Source organism: Balaenoptera borealis, assembly GCF_965194805.1.
Source record: "Balaenoptera borealis genome assembly, chromosome: 10".
Classification (NCBI taxonomy): Eukaryota; Metazoa; Chordata; class Mammalia; order Artiodactyla; family Balaenopteridae; genus Balaenoptera; species Balaenoptera borealis.
Window position 1 is genome coordinate 89,805,219 of NC_138874.1, and position 10,778 is coordinate 89,815,996.

Consider the following 10,778-nt stretch of genomic DNA (forward strand, 5'->3'; position numbering starts at 1 on the left):
TACTTTAGTTACCTCATATAAGTGTAATTACACCATATATTTCCTCTTGTGACTGACTTATTTCACTTAGCATAATGGACTCTCAACTTTTAAACTATATATATTCCAAAGTCATTTGCAAAGTGATTTAAATTTCCATATGGAAGAAGAATGAAGATGGCTCTTCCCAGACCTGGAGGAGGGAGTGGATGCAGGTAGAATGTGGACCCAGTGGAACCCCAAATGCAGTTTTGCGGATTAGGGACTTCTGTTCCTTTCTTTTTTTTTTTTTTTTATGAATTTATTTATTTGGCTGTGCTGGGTCTTTGTTGTGGTGCGCGGGCTTCTCACTGCAGTGGCTTCTCTTGTTTCAGAGCACGGGCTCTAGGCATGCGGGCTTCAGTAGTTGTGGCACGCGGGCTCAGTAGTTATGGTTCGCAGGCTCTAGAGCGCAAGCTCAGTAGTTGTGGCACACGGGCTTAGTTGCTCCGCAGCATGTGGAATCTTCTCGGACCAGGGCTCGAACCCATGTCCCCTGCATTGGCAGGTGGATTCTTAACCACTGCGCCACCAGGGAAGTCCATCTGTCCCTTTCTTGAATGCTTTTGTGTTGCCGCAACATAAGGGTTCACAGGGGTGTTGGCCTTAGTATTCACAGCATTTCCCTTTGTGTTTTCCGTAGGGTCCATTCCATTATTACCCTCTCCCACGGTGTTCACTATAGCTCATAATAAACAGGCAGATGGTCAGCTAGACAGTTCATTTTACTTACAACTTTCCATGTAGCAGACACAGTCAATAGTTTAAAGTGGATAGTTTTAAAGAAGAAATTGTAGTGGGCAACATAGTCACATCCCATCATCTCTACTCCTTTCTTTCCCAGATTATGAAGCAGCTGTGGAATTTGGATGGGTTGACACTTCAGCTCTTGAAATGAACTTTGATTGGTTTGAGTGAATCAGTAAAGCCCATCACACTGACCATCGTGATTGGTTTGGGAATGGGTCCATGACATAATTCCAACTAACGAGACATGTTCACTGGAGGTGAACTAGGAAGCACAAAGTCTCAGACATACTATATCAGTCTCAGTATGAAGGCAGTGCTATGGACATCAGAGTCCTTGATGACAGGGTTCAGGCTCTGGATCAACCCATCCAGAGAGGTCATGAGGATGGAGCACCATGATGGGATTAGTGCCCTTATAAGAAAAGATGGCAGAAAGCCTCTCTTGCTCTCTCTGCCATGTGAGGACATATGTGATAAGGCAGCTGTTTGTAAGCCAGGAAGAGAGCCTCACCAGAACCTAACCATGGCAGCTCCATGCCTCTGAAATGATTCACAGGCAAGCTGCCTTTGGGGGGCTCTGAGGGTGGCATCGTCACCTAAATAAATGAAGATTACAAAGAAGAACAAGGAGGAGAAGGGGAAGGAAAGAAAAGGTGAGAGGCAACACGGTGAAGAGCAGTACTCACTCATTTCCACCAGAACAGCAGAGAACAATGAAAGCACACCATCCAAAGTCCTGGGGGCATGGCCAGAAAAAGTGTGCCAATATCTTTGAAATCTTATATTTTATTGTAAAAAATCATGCAAATTCTGCATTCTACTTCATAATGTGCCTTTACTCTTTTATATAAAAATGTTTTCCTAAAAGTGCCATTTTATACCAATTTTTTTTTTTTTTTGGCCATGCCGCGAGGCTTGCGGGATCTTAGTTCCCCAACCAGGGATCGAACCCTTGCCCCCTGCAGTGGAAGCACGGAGTAGCCACTGGACCGCCAGGGAATTCCCTATAGCAAGTCTTTGAAATGATCTCTTGGCCCTGCCCTACCTATCCTGGCACGCTTACACCCCAATGTGAGTAGCACAAGTGCATCAGAAAAAGCGCTGGATTCAGTTTTAAAATCTGAGTTCCTTTTCCGATTCCATCCCTTCACAGCCATATGAGCTTGCAAAATCACTCACCTTCTTTAAGCTTCTCTTTCCTCATGAGTAAAAGGGAAGACGACATCTCTTTGGCCTTTCTCACAGGGCTGTCAAGCTCCAAGGAGATAATGTGAGAGAGAGAGACTTGGGAGACCAGGAAACTCTGACCCTATCGCCCTGTAGGGCGGTATCAGTGTTATTTCAAGACCATTTTGGAAGTTTCTCCAGCCCAGACTAATCCATTCTTGGACAAACCTTTCTGATACCTTTTTGTCCGATCCTTGCACTTGTGCTAGGAAGAGGAATACAGGAAGGCAAAAAGGATGAGGAGGGGTTATTTATAATCAGCTGTCAAGGGGATGGGGGAGAAGTCGGATCTTATTTTCATGTGACTCTACATCTCTTGGTTCCCCTCATTTCTACATCTTCCATCTTTAATATGGAATCTCAAGCTTTCCTACTCAGAGGAATACTGAGCCTGTATCCCCTATCCTTGCCTTATGAACAAATCACCTAAGATTCAGGGTAGAGCAGGAAAGACAAGCTGGTTTCATCTTCAGCACCAGCTCTGACCCATTGGTTGCTTGGAACACTGTATTAAGAAAACCACTCAGTGGGAATGGTTGCAGAGGTCAATTAGAGATGTCTGCCACAGGCACAGAAAATGAGAACAGCAGCACATGTGCCATCACTGGCCACCCCTGGTTTAGAGGCTTAAGATGAGTCAACTCTAAAAAATGCAGCAAATATTAAAAGCTGGAAGGTTTTCAGAAAAATCTCAAATGTGAGGATTTTCATCCTCTGGGACATTTACAAAGTCAGTAATATTGGCTTATGTCTTATTTTTAATAATATAAAGGGCCAGCTCCTTATCTGTGATAGGATTAAATAGGTTAACTAAATGTCAAGTTTCCTTTTGGATAGAATAGTATCAACTCCATTCTCTAACCCAGGGTGTATTATGCTAGTCACTACATTTGTTGAAATCACAGAAAATTTGGGGATGTTATTGGTCAACCTGACAGTCCAGCATTGAACCCATGAGCAATTGTGGACATAAATACAGACTGAAAACCGAGATAAGTGACTGACTGCAGGGAATAATACTAAAAAAAACCCCAAAACAAAAAACAAAAACAGAGTCATGGTGATTAAGGGTGTCGGGAATCACTGTTCTAATGAAATCTGGTGTCAATCTTAAGGCAACTGCTTCAAATCCTACCCCATATTTCTGGGAACTCTAGGGGTTTCAGATTTGGATGAACACTCCATGAGTTTATTTCAAAATACTATTTCTATTTTAGCATGTGTTACTTGAGACTTTTAAAAAATAACAAAACAGCTTCCATTAAGTAAAGTATCTTTTTTGTTGTAGAATTCTAAGGGGTTTAGCACTGTGTACATGCACAGCATTTAAGCTTTTAGGAATTTATTTTACCACTTTGGTGCTTTCAGTTTGCTTGAAAGCAGGCCCTTTTGGGTAAAAGGCCCTGTTGGGCTTTAAAAGCTGTCAATTTGCCTTTATCTGCTCTTTAGGCAACTAGACTTCCTGGCTGAGTAGAGACTGTTTGGTTAGTTTTGGTCATGTCTTATACTGCAAGAAGCTACACACAATAATAAGAGATGCAGTAATTAAATATTTTTGGAATTTCTTATTTTATTTTTCTGGGTTACTTTGGGGCCCACTGTTTTGAGCTTCCTTTGCAAATGAATTCTTGCATTTTAAGTAATTAGCCATTGAGGAAGGGACTGTGAGATGGGTCACACTTCAGAGAAAACCAGGCGTGGAGAGTGACATGCTGGCGTTGGGTGTCTGTAGGGGAGATGAGCACAGAGAAGACACAGGCTCTCCTGCGTCTCTCCTCAAAGCAGTGGGGAGGTGGTTTTAGTAAGAAGGGGTCTTTCTGGTGGTACTTTCCTGCTCCGCACTTCCTTATCCTCATTCTCTTAAATGTTTCCTCCCTCTCTTTGCCTCCCTTTCTCCTTTCCTTTCCCCTTTATGTTTCTTTACTATCCCCCTTTTCTTCTAATTTCCCTCCATTCTCCTGCTTTTTCTCATCTCCTTCTTTCTCTCTTCCCCATCCCTTCATTTTTGTCCTAACTGCCATCCTCTGCTTTTTCTGTGAAGACCATTTTCCACTGCGGCATCAGACCGCATTTCCTAAAGTGTATTCCACCAAGCTCCAGGTCCATGAGATGCTTTGTGGAAAATAAAAAAAGATGAGGTGGGGGGTGGGAGGTGAAGCTGGATCTGTGGTTACATTGCATACCATGTCTCCCCCTTGGAGCTTCAGCACCCCCATTAGCATTTTATACGTTCTGAGAAATCCTGCTGTGAAGAAACTGGTCTAACCTGGCTTATCCCACTGCTCCCCAAACCTCCTTGACCTCAGTGTCTTTTCCCTTCAAATAAATGAATCTCATTGAGAATACATTTGGGGAACCCCTGTGGGAGAGCCTTTCCTCTTGGCTCACCTTGGAGCTTCAGAGCATTGACTTCCTCCAGTTGTACCTGATGTCAAGGCATCTTCTCGCTTGTCTGAGGCTTTCTGAAGGCCATCACAGCCAGGGCTCCTCTTCTGTCTCTTCCCTTCACTGCCCAACCTGGCAAAAGACATGCTGCCAAAAAGATTCAGACATGCAAAACTTCTATATTGCTCACTTCTCACGTTAAATGTTTAAGGTTGGTTGGTGGTTCTTTTTTCTTTTCTTTTTTTTCTTTCTTTTATTTGCCTAACAAATTGTCAAAGATTGTTTTTGAAGAATAATATGCAGCATGGCAGAGGTTCAAGTAGGGGAACATTTTGATTCCCTGCTGGTGGCAATGTAAATTGGTATAATCATTCTAGAGGGCTATTTGACAATATGTAGCCAAAGTCTTAGAATTCTACTTTTGGGACTTTATCCTGAGAAAATAATTAAGGATGTATGCAAAGGTTTAGCTACAAGGATTTTTTTTTTTTCCCCTGGAGTGTTGTTTATAATAGAAAAAACTTGGAAACAACCTTAATATCCAACAATGGGAGGCTGGTTGAGCGTACTGTGGCATGTTCATGTGATGGGGTATTATGTAGTCCTTACAAGTAGAGTTTTAGGAGAGTATTTACTGACATAAAGTAGATGCCCAAGATCAATTCTGTGTAAAAAAAATACATACGTACAATGTACATTTTTGTAAAATCAACATTCATTGAGTGTTATACATACATATAAATAAAATTTAGCAGTAATTGTCTCTTACTGGGTAGTAGGATTTCAGCAGCTTCTTGTTCATCTCTGCTTTCTGACTTTTATATAAAGAGCATGTGCCTTTTGTATAGTGAAAGGAATAGATAAGTTAGAAAAATTAGCAAGAGTGGTTGATGATCCCATACAAGTTTTGTTAGCATTTGAACTCCCAGCTTACTCTAAATAGGGTCCTGTCAACACCAACTGGGACTTTTCTGTCTCCTAGGGGTAAGTACTCCATGAGGAAGGTCAAAGAGAATGTCAACCTTCCTTCTGCTATCTGAGGAAATCTGGATACAAGAGCCAGTTTCTAATGTTGTGATGCTGCAATTTACTGCGGGGAAAAAAAAAAAAAAGATCAACACACCCCACCATCTATTTATTTAATATTAAAAATAATATTTCACTGAGTTTGGCTGGCGTCAACTCGAGCAGTTACTCATACAGGAATTCAAACAAAAGCAGCACTGGCCCTGGGCCAGTGGGCTGGTGCTGGGTGGTCCATGTCCATCCTTAGCTCAGAGTAGCTCCTAGGCTGCTTTCAGACCTGCTTCGGGTTGACAAGATGATGTATTCATTTATTTATTAGAAATGTTTTAACAGGAAATGCTAATAGTTTGCATTTAGGGAGAACTGCCCTGGAGACAGCTGGAAGAACCCAGCAGACGTGGCTGGGGAGGGGATTGCTCCTCTCATCCTTGGAGTCAGATCAGGGCCTGTTATAAAAGTCTACACTGGGGCCCCACGCACCAAGTTAGCCCAAAAGATGCTGGTTGCTTTGCTTCAGGACAGAAGCAGAAGGAGCAGCGCCGTTTTTTCAGCTGCCCTGTTTCCCTTCTCTATTGCCATTTGTTTCTTAGGAACCTGAAGGTGTGTTTTCAATGTGGCCATGAACACACATGTTGGCTCTGCTAGGAACGAATAGGTCCTGTGTACACACACGTTCAGGTGGGAGTGTGTGAGCCGAGGTGTAAGCAAGCACATGTGTAACTCGAACCCACTTTTAGTGTGACTGTGGGCTGGTGGAGTTATGTGTGAGTTCAGGGGTTACATGTGCACATCTTTTCAGTGTATCAGGATGAGTGAAAGACAAGTGTTTGCAGGGGATTTCAGGCGTGTCCTCAAGCTCCAGAGTGCATTCCAATGTTGGATCATATTCATGGGTATGGGCTTGTGGAGCCCAGAGAAAAAATGAAAGACAGGGGTAGTACAAATCAAGCCCGAATGTTTATGTATGAGAGGAACATAAGCAGGTTTGTGTATCTTTAAAAATCCTCTTCCAGCTGTTTTGGAAGACTGTAGGACTTCATTCGTTGGGGGAGGGCGTGATTACAGTGCCGTGGGGAATGGGGTCCAATGTCTAACCCAGTCTGGCACGACAACAGGGCTGTTCCTGTGTTTCCAGATAACAATAGAGGTGAAGCCTAACCCTGGAAACCAGTCAAGATTTCCAAAGATAAACCCTCGGGCAGCAAGAACACTGTCAATGAAAAGAAACTGACCTTTCGCCTTCTGGAGTCACAGAATTCCCACAAATGCTGTGTCCTCATCAGCTCTGGCAGCCTCGCCACCACAGCCCAGACTTCGACGCCAATTCATAAACAGCACGGAGGGGGCTGTGCTAGAAGTCAGAGCTTCTCCACCTCCAGCACCTCAAAATCCAGGCTCCCTGCCACCCCATTTTCTTCTAGAGGTTAACCTTCTCCCCAGGCTCACAAAGTTATGAGAGCCTTTAAGGGGTTTTCCTCTGACAGTGTGGTCTAGTCTGCTGCTGCTGAAGAGATCTCAGGTGAGACTTTAGCCTTTCAGAAATGTGTTCTAAAATCTGAATGGAGAGCCTTTGGAAGGACTGAACAGCCTTGGGAGTCTCAGGGCAAGGGTAATGGAGGACTTGGGCTGGGGTGGGGAGGAGTGGGTGAGAGAGGACGAGGGAGAGGCGTCCGTGTCTAAGACGGTGAGAGGTAAGTACAAGGTTGGAAATTCATTAAATTTCTCGTTTAAGGTCACACAATTAATGAATCTCTTTGAGCCCCAGGTTCCTCAGCAAAATGAGAATGTTAGAGTTTCTGGTTTTTAAATCCAATAAACTAGGACTTTATTCCTTAACAACTGCTTTCCCCCACCACCCTAAAAACCATTAAGTATCATCACATAAACCACTAGAACAATGGTTTTCAACCTTGGTTGCACATGGAATTGCTGGAGAAGGTGTCGACAATGTTAATGCATGAATTCCACCTCCAGAGATTCTGATGGAATTCATCTGGGTAAGGCCTGGACACCAGGACCACTCTCTCCTTTCTTGAATCCTCTTGTCAACTCTTATCCTGAAATGTAGGTATTTTCTAAAGTTCTGTCCTTAATTCTCATCTTTCTCTATATTTTCTCTGTATTTCTCTTCTCATTCATTCCCACATCTTCAACTATCATTTCTTCGAGGATCATGTCCAAATCCATGTAATTCCTTATCTATTTATCCAGCTTTCTTTTGCCTACCTACTTCTGGAATGATGCTGTGTCTCCAACACATGCTGTGTTCCAAACTCAACATCTTGAGTTCTGTTCTTTGGTTTCTGTATTTCTGTAATGATACATTCCCCCATTAGCCTATCACCAAGACTTGAAGTGTTAGTGTTATCTTTGTTGATTTAAAAAATGTATTAACATGAGTATTGGTACATAACCTTTCTGCCACAACATAAACTTCTCTACCACCCACCATGAAGAGAATATTGTCTTTGATAGCTTTGCTAAGCCTGCCCTCTAAGTAGAGTTCTGCCTTTTCCAGGATGGTCCCTAGGCTTTGTGATTCAAAATAAGGAGAATGGATAAACAGAGACAAGACTGAAGAGGCAGAAGGAAAGGAGGAGATGAACAAAAGACAGAACAGAAGAAATGGAAAGTGAGGGGTTAAGACAGTGAGGAGCTCCAGAGCTGATGAAATGTAAGAATCAGGTGAGGAAAGTGAAGTTTAAGAATTGTTCCTAAAATTTTTAATGCTTTTTAATGTTCTTAGAGAATGGCAAGAAAAATTTGAATTTGTTTTAAAATAGTTCTGGTTGCTAGACTATTTTTCAGTTCAGCATTGCTTTGAGACTGAGCCTTGTGATGTCCAGCTTATATTTGGGTTATACATGACACCTCCTTCCTCATTTGCCACATCTAAACAGTTGCCAAACCCTGTAATTTTTTTCCCTGCCAGCCTTATCACTACTGCCCAACAACACCATACATGCCAGCTCGACTTCCTCACACCTCCAACTTTTTTCTTTCTTTGAACTGTGGCTCATTCTGTTTCCTACACCCAGAATCACTGCTTATATCCATCATAAGTTCTTTCTATACTTCAAAAACCAGCTCAGATTCCACCTTCTCAAGGAGACCTTCCCTGTTGGCGCTTTACACATTCTACATTCCTTCCTGCCCTTGCACTTGCAATTTTCCAAAACAACAGTAATAATAATGATGGGAGCTCCCTGGTGGCCTAGTGGTTAGGATTAGGTGCTGTCACTGGCATGGCCCAGGTTCAATCCCTGGTCAGGGAACTGAGATCTCACAAGCTGCATGGTGGCCAAAATATGAAAAAAAAAAAAAAATGATGATGGTGGTACCAAGGACTAATATTTATATTGAGCTCATTGTGTCCAGGCACTATTATAAGTGCTTTGCACATATTATTTCATTTAATTCTTGCAACAGCCCTGTAAGGTAGTACTGTGGGAACTAAGAAAGGGTAAAGCGACTTCCCTAAGGTTACATGGCTATAATTGTCACCAACAGGATTTGAATCCAGGCCTCAGAATCTGTATTATTTCTAGAGTGTACTTACATTTTAATACTTCAATACATGACTGAATATATTCCTGTCATTCCTCTATGTCTACAGGCAGTTTTCATTTGCTACTGCTTCACATTTTGCACCTCCCCCTATTCAACACTCTCAAATAAATGCTTGTGCTTCACTCTCGTCACTTACATAGTCACTTAGCAATTCCCACTGCTATCCAAATAGAAGACATCAGCATGCACACTATCAGGATTTTGACTTACAGAGGTTCACTTTAGGTTGAAGTCTTCAGGGACACTTAATCTAAGAGCAGGGAGCATATGTTTATAAATGTTACCTTTGAGTTTCATCTTCTTCCTCATAATGTCTTTGACATGTCAGCTGTAAAGCAAACCGCAGAATGTCCATACTTGAGTGAGGCGAAGATTTAATGCTGCTGCTCTAATTCAAGTGGCTGTACCTAGAACTACAGTTGTGTTTTGCCAGTCATTGTGAAATACACACACAGTGATTTAATACAGCTTGGTTTATAATCAGATGCAGCTCTGTTCTAACATCTTGGAGTGAGCAGTGAGGTTGCTTTTAAAGCAAAGGGCAATTCACTTGGTCAGGAACAGTTTTCAGGTGAAGAAAACTATAGTTTTAGTTGAGAAATACATAAGCCAATTATTTTTAATTCTATAAAATATATAAATACTTTTCAGGATAAAAGCATGCTTTAAATTTTAAATGCAAACTATTGGCCATGATTAAGGACTGATTTACTCTCCCACATGAAACAACCCCCAAAATTGACAGAATATCTGAAACAATGGTTTGAAAGGCACTGAATATCAGGCAAAGAAAGATAGTGATCCCTGAGAGATGTGAAAGAAATGAAGTAAGCACTATAATTGCCCCAGATTACTGCCTTGAGAGAGTTTCCAGGCCATAGCACAGAGAGGGCACCCAGGCAGAGCCAGGCAAACTCAATGAGTTGAGAAAACAAAGCTGAGAGTCTGAGGAGACTAAGGCTTCTGGAGTTCTTAGGAGAGAACTGCACAGAAAGAGGAAGTTCTAGAGGTTTGCAGAAGGTTCTCACTTGAGTATTCAGCTGAGGACTGATCAGCACATACATATAAAGAAACTACCTGAGGCCAGAGAATCATCTAAAAAGGTTAGAGGTAATGGATTGGCACTCACATAGGGCTAAGAAGAGTGTCCGTTCTCACCAAACAGACTTGAAAACTTCAAGATTCATGGGTGGGGGGATAAGAGTACACAGAAGGGTACTGCTCTGTAGTAGAGACTAATTAGTCCTAGGCTGAACACTGCCCCAGTCCTACCTAACACATCTTAAAAACAAGACCCAAAAGCATTAAGCTCTTCCCAAGTGAGTTAACCAAATCCTAGAACAAAGCTCCAGAATATTTATAGAAATATGGAAAGGACAATGTGGTCTGGACTACTACGACTAATGAGTTTAGCAAGATTGCATGATACCAGATCAATACGTAAAAATTAATGCTATTTCCACATGCTGGCAATGAGCAATCAGAAATTAAAATTTAAATAAACAATACTATTTACAAGAGTATTAAAAGATATAAAATGCTTAGGTATAAATCTGACAACAGGTATGAAAGAACTATACTCTGCAAACTACAAAGCGATGTTGAGAGATATTAAAGACATAGATTGTGTTTTCAACAAATGATGATGAAAAAATTGGAGATCTGTATACGAAAAATGGACCATAGGTTTAAATGTAAGACCTAAAACTATAAAATTTATAGAAGAAAACATAGGAGAAAACCTTTGTGACCCTGGGTTAGGTAAAGATTTCTTAGATACAACCCCAAAAGCACATTCTATA

At 41.8% G+C, this 10,778-nt stretch overlaps 1 protein-coding gene across 2 annotated transcripts in view; it reads left to right on the forward strand.

The window, feature by feature from the left end:
• Nucleotides 1-10,778, forward strand: part of NKX2-3 (NK2 homeobox 3) — an 82,615-nt gene that overhangs the window by 27,423 nt on the left and 44,414 nt on the right. The window contains exons 4-5 of one of the 2 annotated variants that reach the window (XR_014249224.1): nt 6,542-6,925; nt 7,925-8,091. The gene's annotated coding sequence lies outside the window, so the exon portion shown is untranslated. Of the gene's footprint in view, nt 1-6,541; nt 7,404-7,924; nt 8,092-10,778 lie in introns of both variants that reach the window. The other variant, XM_082408166.1, reaches the window with a different exon arrangement.